The sequence below is a fragment of the Dipodomys merriami genome, unplaced genomic scaffold, assembly GCF_024711535.1.
Source record: "Dipodomys merriami isolate MVZ:Mamm:240054 unplaced genomic scaffold, mDipMer1.0.p SCAF_234, whole genome shotgun sequence".
Lineage (NCBI taxonomy): Eukaryota > Metazoa > Chordata > Mammalia > Rodentia > Heteromyidae > Dipodomys > Dipodomys merriami.
The window spans coordinates 137,350-149,508 of NW_027203760.1; the positions used below are offsets into that span (position 1 = coordinate 137,350).

Sequence of the window (12,159 nt, forward strand, 5' to 3'; positions counted from 1 at the left end):
TCACAGATGGTGAAGCCTTGTGATCACACAAATGGACACATAATGTTTATGAAATCAGTGGCAAAGATCTTTAGAGTTAGAAGAATTTAGAATTAGAAGAAGCTCACAATATGTAGCATAATTATCAAATTCAAATTGGCCTAACAAATTTATAATTCAGAAAATAACTACAGCAACCAGTTAGTTATATTAACACAAAATATTAAGGTAGAGAGCCAAATATTAAAACCTACAGTGACACAAATAATCACAGATATACACTTTCATCTAGAACACACAAAAAGGGTAAGATGGCACAAGTAAAATTCCTAAGCTGCCAAGTATTAAAATACAAAGGAAAGAAAGCAAAGGGACAATGAATAAGGACCATAAGGTAAGATCACACCATAGGAGATTTCAACTATATATAGTACGTATGAGCACCTGTGGAGGACAGTAAGAATAAGAAGAGTAGCTGGCATAAGATCAGAAGTAAGGATGTGAGGAAGTCAAAATCTTACTGATAAAATTGAAATTTAAATAGAATAAAGTCATAAAAAACATAACATAATAGGTGTACACATCGAATTCAATAATAAAATAGTATAATAGATATAAAATATGTATGTCATATATAGAAAACATTGTATAGAATAAAATTTCAAAAGAAGAACTTTACATACAAATCAGGTACATTTAATTATTAGTAACATGTATAGAAAGCTTTAATATTTTATTTATAAGAGAATTAGAGTAATTATCAGAATTTCCAGCTTTACAGATAAACTTTCTTCAGGCCTATTTTAATCTGAATTAGAAATAATCATTAAAGGAAGCCCACACTACTTTTTTTTATTGTTGATCAAGGCAACATTTTACTTGATTAAACCTTTGAGGAGAAGTTTAAAACTGAATATTTTGTAGTTATATAAAAATATAATCCATTTTTTGAGTTTCTGGAAGTAAATTATGAATAAAAACAGATCGTGCCTACTCCTAATGGTCTCTCAGAAATTGCATCCTTTGCCTGGGAAGATACACAAACAGAAAGCTAACATTCACCTTCAAATACATTTTGTTTTCTCTAAGTCATGACTTTTTGAGGCATGAATCAAGCAGTACAATGCCAAGTGTGAGGTTCAAGCCCACGTACTGACAAAGAAATGTCTGTGTGGAAATAGTAGACACAAAGATGGGATGCTAGCTTGAAAGGGACAACCAGGGCTCCTCATAGAGATGATACAGAAGATGGAGAAAGACTTGTTGGAAATTGTTCTGAGGGCAGAACATATCCACCCCAAACAGGGAAATGGGGTCCTGCCTGATCAAAGAACCTCCATCATGACTGGTTGAGCTGAATCTGCCCCATGCTAGACTTGGCAGAATTTGTTAACAATTACTAGGTCATTGGGAACACACTTTTTAGTTTCCCATATAAGAATTTTATGGGCTGAGCTCTGGCGGCTCCTGTAATCCTAGCTACTTAGCAGCTGAGGATCATGGTTCAAAGCCACGCCAGGGAAGAAAGTCCATGAGATTCTTATCTCCAATTAACCACTAGAAAACTGGAAGTGGAGCTGTGGCTCAAAGTGGTAGAGTACTAGCCTTGAGCAAAAAGAGCTCAGAGACAGCACCTAGGCCTCATGTTCAAGCCCCACGACCGACCAAAAAAAGCAATTCGTGGAAGAAGTTATCTTCTTCAGAGTTGTATAAATATAAGAAAATGAAAAATCCACTTTTGGGTTTGTTTGTTTTGAACCCAGGGTCTTAGGCATGCTGGGTAAGGGATATATTACTGAGTTTCCCAGCCTCGGATTTAGTTGTAACTACAAGTGTTTGGTAACTGTCTCCTAATCATTATTGCAGGAGTAGGTCCAACATGAGTCCATATATAGCCCTTTTCTGGTCTGGTGGAGACAGTGGGAAATGGTGGTGACCTTGACTTGAAATACTCAGACGGTGCATGACAAACAAATTCCAAGTATTCCATCTTCCTGGGAAGGTCTTCCTCTGGCCATATGATATGAGACAAAGGATCAAACTGATCTGTGGGGTTAGAGAGAGTGGGAATGAGCTACATCAGTGCTGCGCTCTTCTCTCAATACTGGTCGTAGATAAAACCCCTGATCTGAGCATAGTAGAGCTTTCCATGTTGATTATCAATCACAGAAACATCATCACCATTTTGGTAATATACTCCGTTGTAGAACATTGATTTTGCAGTGATGATGGTGGAAACAGATTCAGGAGCTCTGATGGGATTTTTTAATTTAAAAATATGTCTTCAATCTTTACTAGCCATACAACCGACAAGGGTCTCATATCTAAAATATACTTGGAACTCAAAAAATTAAATCCCCAAACAACAAATTCTCAAATAAACAACTGCCCAATAACTAAGTGGGCTAAAGACATAAAGAGAAACTTCTCTGAACAAGAAAGAAGGATGGCCAATATACACATGAAGAAATGCTCAACATCACTAGCCATAAAAGAAATGCAAATCAAAACAACATTGAGATACCACCTCACTCCAGTTAGAATGGCAAAAATCAAGAACTCTAACAACAACAGATGCTGGAGGGGATGTGGACAGAAGGGAACCTTACTTCATTGTTGGTGGGAATGTAAACTTGTTCAACCACTTTGGAAAGCAGTATGGAGGTTCTTCAAAAGACTTCACATAGAGCTCCCCTATGACCAAGCAATCCCACTTTTGGGCATTTACCCAAATGTTTACAAACAAGACCACACTAAAGCTACCAGCACAACTATGTGTATTGCAGCATTATTTACCATAGTTAAGATATGGAACCAACCCAGATGCCCTTCAGTAGATGAATGGATCAAGAAAATGTGGTATATATACACAATGAATTCTATGCCTCCATCAGAAAGAATGGCATTGCCCCATTTGTTAGGAAATGGAAAAACTTGGAAAAAATTATATTAAGGGAAGTAAGCCAGGCCAAAAGAAACACAGGTCCCATGGTTTTCCTTATTTTCAATATCTAGTGTATGTATGAGTCAAGCCAAAAAGGTCAGATAATGTGATGGTAGGAAAATGAACCCTTAGATATGTATTTTAATGTTTTTTTCTTCTTTCATGCATGTGTTTCTAACGCATTTATAAGATTATTTCTTTTTTGCTTTGTATGTCCCTCCCCCACATTATTACCCAAACTTTCATTATATTATATTTGATGTCAGTATAACTTGTGGAGGAGATGGGGAAAAACAAGTCGTTTAAGGATTCAGGTGGACCTGTTGCAACAATGAGAAGTACAAATTTTCATGTCAATAACGAGCTTTACAATGTCCTTGGGGGATAATGGGGGAAGGATTGGGTGGGGGAGAGCGGGGAGGTTGGGAAAGGAAGTGAAGGGTAAACAAAGGAGGAGGCTGCAATGCTTGTTAAGAAATGTATGCATTATCCTGCCCATGTAATTGTAACCCCTCTGTACAGTATGTTCACAAATAAAATAAAATAAAATAAAAATAAAAATATGTCTTCACCCTTTTCCTTTAGTGGAAACTTTCTTTCTGGCAGCTTTTTAAATAAATGAATAAATAGAAATAATCAGAAACAAAATAATACAGTACCTTATATGGTGCTTCTCAATGAAAATAGATTAATTCAGTAAGTCTTGGTGGTCCAAGAGGTGAAAATAGCTATGGAGCAGCATTATCAAAATGAGCATTGAAACAAAAAATAGTCAATGATTTCAACCCAAATGACTAGATTCACAAATGAAGTAATCTTTGGCCATACTGAAATCCACTGCCCTCTGGATTACTGTAGCTATAATAGCAAGCAGCAGTGTCACATCCTGAACAGAATTCAGTAAGATTAGCATCTGCAGTTTTTAGTACAACTCTAGCATTCATGTTTGTCTGAACACTAAGCTGTGATAAAATTGTGATGAGCTATCAGCTTTGTGATGTCATATGCACACAAATTTATGCCAGTATAACTATCACATGTTAATAGTCTTATTCTCTAAGGCATCTTATTGCCCCACTGTTACTATTGAACCTGTACCTAAAATGCAGTCACTAACTCTTCAGTGACTAACAAAATGAAATGTAGCATAGATAGAAAGCACCTTTGCCATATGGTTCCCGCATGGATGGAATCTGGTAGATAAACCACATCACAGTTGGCAAAAATTTCTCCATAAAAGTTGAGTGTATGACATGTGATTCACATTGTGTTCAAAGTAGAAAAAATTACTTGACACCAGAAAACTTGGACGAAATTGGACAAAAGTCCAATTCATATAAATTAGAATGAAAAGAAATTGGCTTCTGTATAAACATACATATGTTTATACATATACAGTGAGAAATAGAAACATGGCAACCTCATACCCTAGGTCAGTTATTGCATGTGTGGCATACAAAATTTAATTGGCATATAAAGATATACAATCCATGGAGCCATAGCAGAAAAATGAGTTTGGAGAAATATATACAATTATAAGCAGTTTTGGTATCTTAGAGTAAATATGAGCTCATGGTGGAAAAATGTTATTTTTTCCATTCTAGTCCTCTTAAGGCATGAATAAAATAATTAAGAAATTTAAGATATTAAAAACATAGCAGCTAATAATGCTTGATATGAAATGTATTCATTACCATCTTCATGTAACTGTAACTCCTCTGTTCAGTATTTTTACAATCAAAAACCAAAAAAATGAACAAAGAAACAATAAAAGAAATTAGCATGCCATTGAAAATGTTGAATAAATACAGAGGATTTTATGTAAGGGGATTCAGTATCTAGGTACAGATGACAGGTAGCACCTAAGCTACCTATCTCCCTCATAATCCAGAAAATGTTGCTGGCTGGAATCTCAAAAATGAACTCTGTGCTCTTTGCAAAGAACTAATTCCCTGTCACATAATCTTCAGTGAGACTCAGGGAGGGAAGGGAGGATACAATTCTCAATCACTGTGATGATAACGAATTGATACCCTTCCATTCCTCGTTTTTCCAAAGTGCTTGTTATATTTATTCTTGAACTTGAGTCTTGATTTCTGAGTTCTAATCCTAGCTCTAGAAAATGTGTCCTGCTTTCATGCAGCAGGTATAGAGCAAATGGTAATGGAATAGATTAATTTATATATTCCATTAACAAATGCCTTGCTACCTCTTTAACTGAAGTTTTCTTTTGGTTAAGTCATGTGAGTCCAAGGATGTAATTGTGCTGTATCTTTACTGAGGTTGTTTATGAAGAAGATGACCATTTGGATTTTTAGTCACTAGAAGCAGGAAAGGGATTATATTTATAAAGGCAATAGGTGAATTGAAAGTGAATAGATGTACTTTGTGGTAGAAGATGAAGTGAACTTTTTGAGTGAGCTGTTGGAGGAGTTTATTTTCCTTCAGTCGCTGGAAAAGTTCTTGCTAACCAGTAGATAATATTGGTTATTTAATAATATTAGTTTATTAATCTTATATGTTGAGGTAGGAAGCAAGAAATGAGAATGAGAAATACTGGCAGCAACTTTTAATATCTTAGAATAGTACTTTTAAGTTAAGATAAGTATTACTTTATCTTACCAAGCTGCCTTAATTTTAATGTTTGCTACACTGAGTAAAAGGCCAACTGATTAAAGAACATTTGTGCATTTAGTACTTTTTATACATATTTTCAATGGGCCTTCTAGAAAATTTATGACAATTTATATTACTCTCAGTAATACATGAATTTATTTCATTTGATTAAAAATATGTTTTATTTTGTCTTTTGTGCCAGTACTGGGGAGGAAACTCAGGGCCTTACTGGTGCTTTGTAGTTTATTGTCCTCTACAAATTGAGCTATAAACTCTACTTGTAGCTTTTTGGTGTATAATTAGAAATGAGAGTCTTAAGGACATTCTTGCTTGGGCTGTCTTTGAGCTAAGACCCTCAGCCTTCTGAGATGCTATGATTAAAAGTGTGAGCCACTACTGTAGAATAGAAAGATTTCATTTTAGCGAGTTTTGAAAAACAACTAAAAAAAGTTGTAGTATTCATTTTGCTGCCTGCACACTTGTATGTAAAGGCTTTAAAACCTTTTAAAAAGTTTATGATATTAACTATCAAATGTATTGCAAATTAATTTTTATAAACCATAAACATATCTGTTGGGTTTTTGTCCATCTCATGGAAGATGGACAGGGTCCGAGGAAAGGTAAGTGGGCCACTTGCCCATTCCCCAGCCTCCCTTAGCCTCAGAGACAGACAGATGCAGCAGGGAGTCAAGTCAAGCAGGAATTTATTATCACACAACAAACATTTTTAAAGCAAAAAATCCTGCATGGCATAAAAGGGGAGGAAAAGGAACTAACCAATCACTGTAGAGGTCACCCTATCATGCATATAAAAATGATTTTTTCAAATATTTTTTGGTATTTTCTTACTTTTTATTTTTGTGTTTTGCTTTTAGAATTTTCCCTGACACCACAGTTAGAAAACTTGATGTCTGTTTTCTTCAAATGCTTTCATGACTTCATTTAAACTATATATGAATTTATTTATATTTTAGCTATGAAATACAGATTTAAATGTAGTATCTTTCCTATCATTGCCAGCAACATACTAGTTATTTGTTGGGGTGTGCTTTATGTTAGAACTGGAGCTCAATGCAGGATCTCATTTCCTCTTTGTTCAAATCTGGAGTTCTACCACTTGCATCACAACTTCAGTTTTTTGCTGTGCAATTGGAGTAAGAGGTCTGATTGACCTTCTGACTGTCTTTGAACTGCAGTCCTCATATCTCTATCTCCTGAGTTATTAGGATTGCATGTGTGAACCTCCAGTAGCTGGCTAGCAGTTAGGTATTGTTATTAGCATTATTTTCTCTCTAGTTGAAACCACATATTTTAAAAAATAGGAAAATTGATTGAGGGCTTTGCCTCATTTCACTTATTTTCTCTTTATTTTGGTTTATTTTTCCTACCACTGAGTTTACGGATCCCTAGGTTGGATAACTTGTTAAAAATTGATAAAAATCAAAAGTCTTGCTGACTTCTTATTCCCTCTCCTGGTCCAGAGAACTGTTAGCATTCTTCCCCCTCTATGTACTTTTCTACTTTGACTTTCTTCTGTGTGGTTTCTTGGTTATATGCCAAATTTTATCTTCCCTTATTCCCCTTGAGAATCTGTTGCTATGTTATGTGTCCCTGAGTTATTACTTTTATTTTTTCTTTGAGTTGATCACATACAAACTTTTTTATTCTTATGTTTGTTTGGTTTTGTTTTCCCACAGAATTTTATTATTTTAGCACAGGCTGTCCATAAACACTCAATTGTTCTGCCTTAGCACCCAGCATGTTGAAAATAAGAAGCATTTGTCACCATGCATAGTGGTTTCTTATTTGTATTTTTTATTTTCATGCTTGTTGTGTACTTATTTACCAATTTTTGTACATATCATACTATTGTGTTGGAATCAAGGACTTTTTAAAATACAGGATATGACATTTTTAGAACTTTAGTGTTGTTTGAATTCATTTTATGTGTGTGTGTGTGTCATGGATCATCTCTTAAATATATGTACAACTCTTCTTACTTTTATTGTCATTACATCACTCAATATTCAATTTACTTTAACTCAAGTACATGAAATTTGTTCATGATTTCTCCTGTACCCTGTAACACTAATAGAATCTATCCTGTACCCTTGACTTTTGAAAAAAAATAAGTAATTAGTATAAATATATGAATTTTCCTGAGCGACTTCCTGTTCTAGAAGGTTATAATTCACAGAGTAGGAGTAATTCAGAGATGAAGGGGAAGTTCTGTTGGAATAATTGGAAGTATTTTACAATATTGGTTGGGAAGTATTGAGAGTAGGTATTTACAGCACAGGTTAGTGGGGAGATGAAATGAGTTATTCAGGGGAGGGGAAAGGTATCTAATGTGGTATTGACCCCGTATTGTGAAACTGTGGAGAAAAGAATAAATGCATACACAGATGTTTAGGTGCAAACTTCAGCAATAAGGAGTCTGAGGAATGACAAGGAAAAAAGCGAAAGGATAATAGAAGAAGAGAAAGAAGTACATTAGCCAATAGGACATTCAGAAACAGGAAATAGAAGGCTGAAATAAAAAACACAGCAAAGGAAATAGAACAGAAAAACAAATGATCATTATTTGAGCAGATTATTAGGAGGTAGTTTGTTATTGATAAAAATTAGGGAATGGAGGTGGGAGATACATGAGTAATATATATTACTGTATACAGGGATTGAAACTCAGATATGATAGCAATAATTGTTGGGAAATATGGTTCTGATAAGATGATTTCCATTAAAGAAGTGTGAAAAAGAAAAAAAAGGGGGAAAAGTTTGGTGATATGAAGCTCAAGGATTAAATGGAGAAGGTTGATTGGTAAGATTCTTATCTCTAAAACCACCAGAAAACCAGAAGTAGAGCTGTGGCTCAAAGTAGTAGAGCATCATCCATGAACAAAAGAGGTCAGAGACAGTGCCGAAGCCCAGAGTTTAAAACCTGTGACTGCAAAAAAAAAAAAAAAAAAAAAAAAAGAAAGAAACAAAAAGAAAGGAAGAAAGGAATAATTGGTGGCTATTATATTTCAGATACAATCATTTCCCTTAAGAAGAGCAAGGAAGAAAAAATGGGGAAAAGTGTGGTAAGATTGAAAGGTGAATCACCTCCTTCTGATTTACAACTTGGAGAAACCAGAGATAATCTTATACAGATTAATAGCTAATAGGCTTACAAAGAGTAATTTTAAGAATCTTTAGCTGTAGCTTTCCTTGTTAAACCAGACTCTAGAAGATAGTGTACTGTCGTTCTCCAAAATACTTTTCCTATAGTAGTTGCTGTCAGTGGTCTTTTCAGTCTGTTGTAAGATGGCTGCCCATTCTCCTCTTTAGGTTTCTGGGATCCCTTAACATTTTACACAGTTGGGATCTACAGCCCAATTTGAAAGAGGATTAACTTGTAGAAACTATGGTTCAGATGTGATGGTTTCCATTTTAAAAAGAAAAAGAGAAAGAAAACAGAGAGGGAGGGTGCAATATGGAAGTCAAGAATAATACATAGATGGTTGATTGGTGTGATTGATAAGTCTGGCAACGAACAAATAGACCACCCAATACGTTTGAACCAATAAAGTGTCAATGACTGATTGTCTTTCATACAGCAATTGTGAAGTCTTAGTTGATTTTATAATGTCTTCTCTGTACATTGCAACATGTTTAGTTTTGTTACCCTAAGAAGTCCTCTTAAGTGGACCGCTTAAAAATATTTGCTTTCTCAGAACCAATTGCCATGTTTTGAGACAAGCAGCTGTTTGTCATAGAACTTAAGGTTTTATTTTGGTTGATAATGAGGCCTCAACTGACATAGGAGAACAGGCGTGTGTATGAATACAGTTACCCAGTGCTTTACTCTCAGCTAAATCTGTTAACTAATGAATGAATAAATAGCACTCTGTGGTAGCCATTGTGTTATATTTATTTTGATGGCAGAAGATGATATAATCATACTGAGTGGAACAACTGAAGAACCTTTCAAGAAGAGAGTAGCAAGTTTCCAGGTTTAGTAATTCTCTGTAGCCTATGGTTGGAGGTGATCACACAAAGTAGAGACATGATTCAGGAAAACTAGGTAAGGGAAAGCAAGAGAACAATTTTATTCCTTTGACTTTTCTTATTAATCAGTTATCAAAGAATTTAAAAGGAGTAATAATTTATGCTATACATTTGATTTAAAAGTGTTTATATATATATATATATATATATATATATATATATATATATATACATATATAATACACACAACATTTTCATTATCCGCTCAGAAAGCATTGGGCGGTTTGATTTCCTTGGTTATAGAAAACTGTGAAAAAAGAAACATAGATGCTCAAGAGTCTTTACTGCAAACTGACTTGTAATATTCAGGATAGATGACCAAAAATGGTATTGCTTGATCACAAGCTAGTTTTATGTTGAGTTTTTAGGAATATTTAATCTGTCTTCCTGAATATTACACTACATTCATTCCCACTAACAGTATACTAAAGCTCCTTTTTCCTCAACTCACAACCAGCATTTATTTTTTGTATACTTGATATAGGATGCTTTCACAGGGGTAAGATGAAATCGCAATATAACTTTGATTCATATTAAAATGAGAATTTTGAGCATTTCCTCATGTCTTTATTGGTAATTCTTTCTTCTTTTTGTGAGAAATTATGTGATTTCTTTGTCCACTCATTGGTTTACTGAATTTAGGACAGCTTAGTTTGGGAGTGCCTTGTCTATTGTGGATATTATGCCCTTGTCAGATGTATAGCTGATAAAGATGTTCCATTTTGAGATCTTATGCCCAGATAAGGATTCCCAAAGACCACCAAGGAACTGATTCTGATGCAAGCACACGAGAGTCATTTATTGCAAACTCCAGCCTGGACTCACAACAGGCACCTGTGGAGCAGGTCAGAGTTGAGAGCCCTGACTTCCCAGTTTAGCAAGGGTAGGGGGTTTCCAACTTAAGGGTTACATGATTGGTTGAAATTTAATGAGTGAATCTTGTAACAATCTTATTGGCTGGCTTGCATGAGCTAAGTTGTTAAGCAGCAAACTATGTTAACTATGTTATCTTAAGAAACATCTGGAGCTTTAGGTACCTTCCTGTCATCCACTGATGGCTATTGCTAGGCTGTAGCTAGGGCAGAATGTTATTAGGACATTTTGCAGTTTTTCCAGGAACCTGAGTTCATACTTTCAGTAAAAGTCCTCACAATGGATACTTTCAGTAAAGGCCTTCACAATGGATACTTTCAGTAAAGGCCTTCAAAAGTCCAGAATGGCTGTACTTTGGCTATCAGTACATTGATTTTTTTTTTCTTGATTAAATTCAAACTTTGCTGTACAGACATTTTTTGCCTTGTTACAAAATGATTTCTCAATTATCAATAAGCTGAACCCCTGGTCTGTATTCAGAAAGTTCCTTCCTAATATGCCAGTAGTTTTAGTGTTCCTCCTAACCAGTCTTGTATTTGTTTCAAGATTTTAGGTCTTAAATTGAAGTGTTTGTTCCATTTTGAGTAGACAGTGTGACAGTCAAGAGATCCAGCTTTGGTTTTTTTACATATGGATGTGTTATAAGGTGAATCATCCCAGAATGGCTGTACTTTGGCTATCAGTACATTGATTTTTTTTTTCTTGATTAAATTCAAACTTTGCTGTACAGACATTTTTTGCCTTGTTACAAAATGATTTCTCAATTATCAATAAGCTGAACCCCTGGTCTGTATTCAGAAAGTTCCTTCCTAATATGCCAGTAGTTTTAGTGTTCCTCCTAACCAGTCTTGTATTTGTTTCAAGATTTTAGGTCTTAAATTGAAGTGTTTGTTCCATTTTGAGTAGACAGTGTGACAGTCAAGAGATCCAGCTTTGGTTTTTTTACATATGGATGTGTTATAAGGTGAATCATCCCAGAAGCCACATTTTTTAATATAAAATATTGGAGTCTTTATTATACAATTAGCAGGCTACAGGCAGACCGTAGTTACAAAGGCCTGCAACACTCAACTACACAAAACAGAATTAGGAAAAACGAGAGAGAGGAAGAAAAGAACAAAAACAATACCAGCAAGCTAATTCAGCTCTGATGGAGAACAAAATTTGGGATGCCATGATGACCAGAGACAAGCCAGAAGACAGGACACAGGACAGGATCATGGAGACATGTTGGTAGAGGCAGCTAGGCTGGTCTGGGCCTAAATAGTTCCCAAGCCCAGGGCAGGGCCACAGGAAATTCCCAGTCCCAGGCAATGGACTGACAGATTCATTAACTTCTCAGCCAAGTGCTGGCTACAGCCTCCATGGTTCCAGGCATGCCCATCACCTGGGAGGTAGGTGATGGGTGGGGGCATTTCCTTCCCCCAGCAAGAAGACAAGATGCTAGGTCCTGCCACCCAACCTTGTAACCAATAAGGTGCCAGCCATATTCAAATATCCAATTTTCCTAACCCCATTGGTTAAAGATTGCCATTTTTTCCAACATGTACTTTTTACTACTTTTATCAAATCCCAGATGCATGCAAGTATATGGGTTTATTAATGCGACTTCTAGTTTATACTACTGGTCTTCAAACCTATTTTTGTGCCAGTACCAATCTTACTTGCTACTGTAGCTCGTTGTAAAGTTAAAGTTT

General features: G+C 35.4%; 1 pseudogene; it reads right to left on the reverse strand.

The window, feature by feature from the left end:
* Positions 1-1,795: 1,795 nt before the first annotated feature.
* The window catches only part of LOC138835370 (GATA zinc finger domain-containing protein 1-like), a 37,306-nt pseudogene continuing 26,942 nt past the window's right edge, over positions 1,796-12,159 (reverse strand).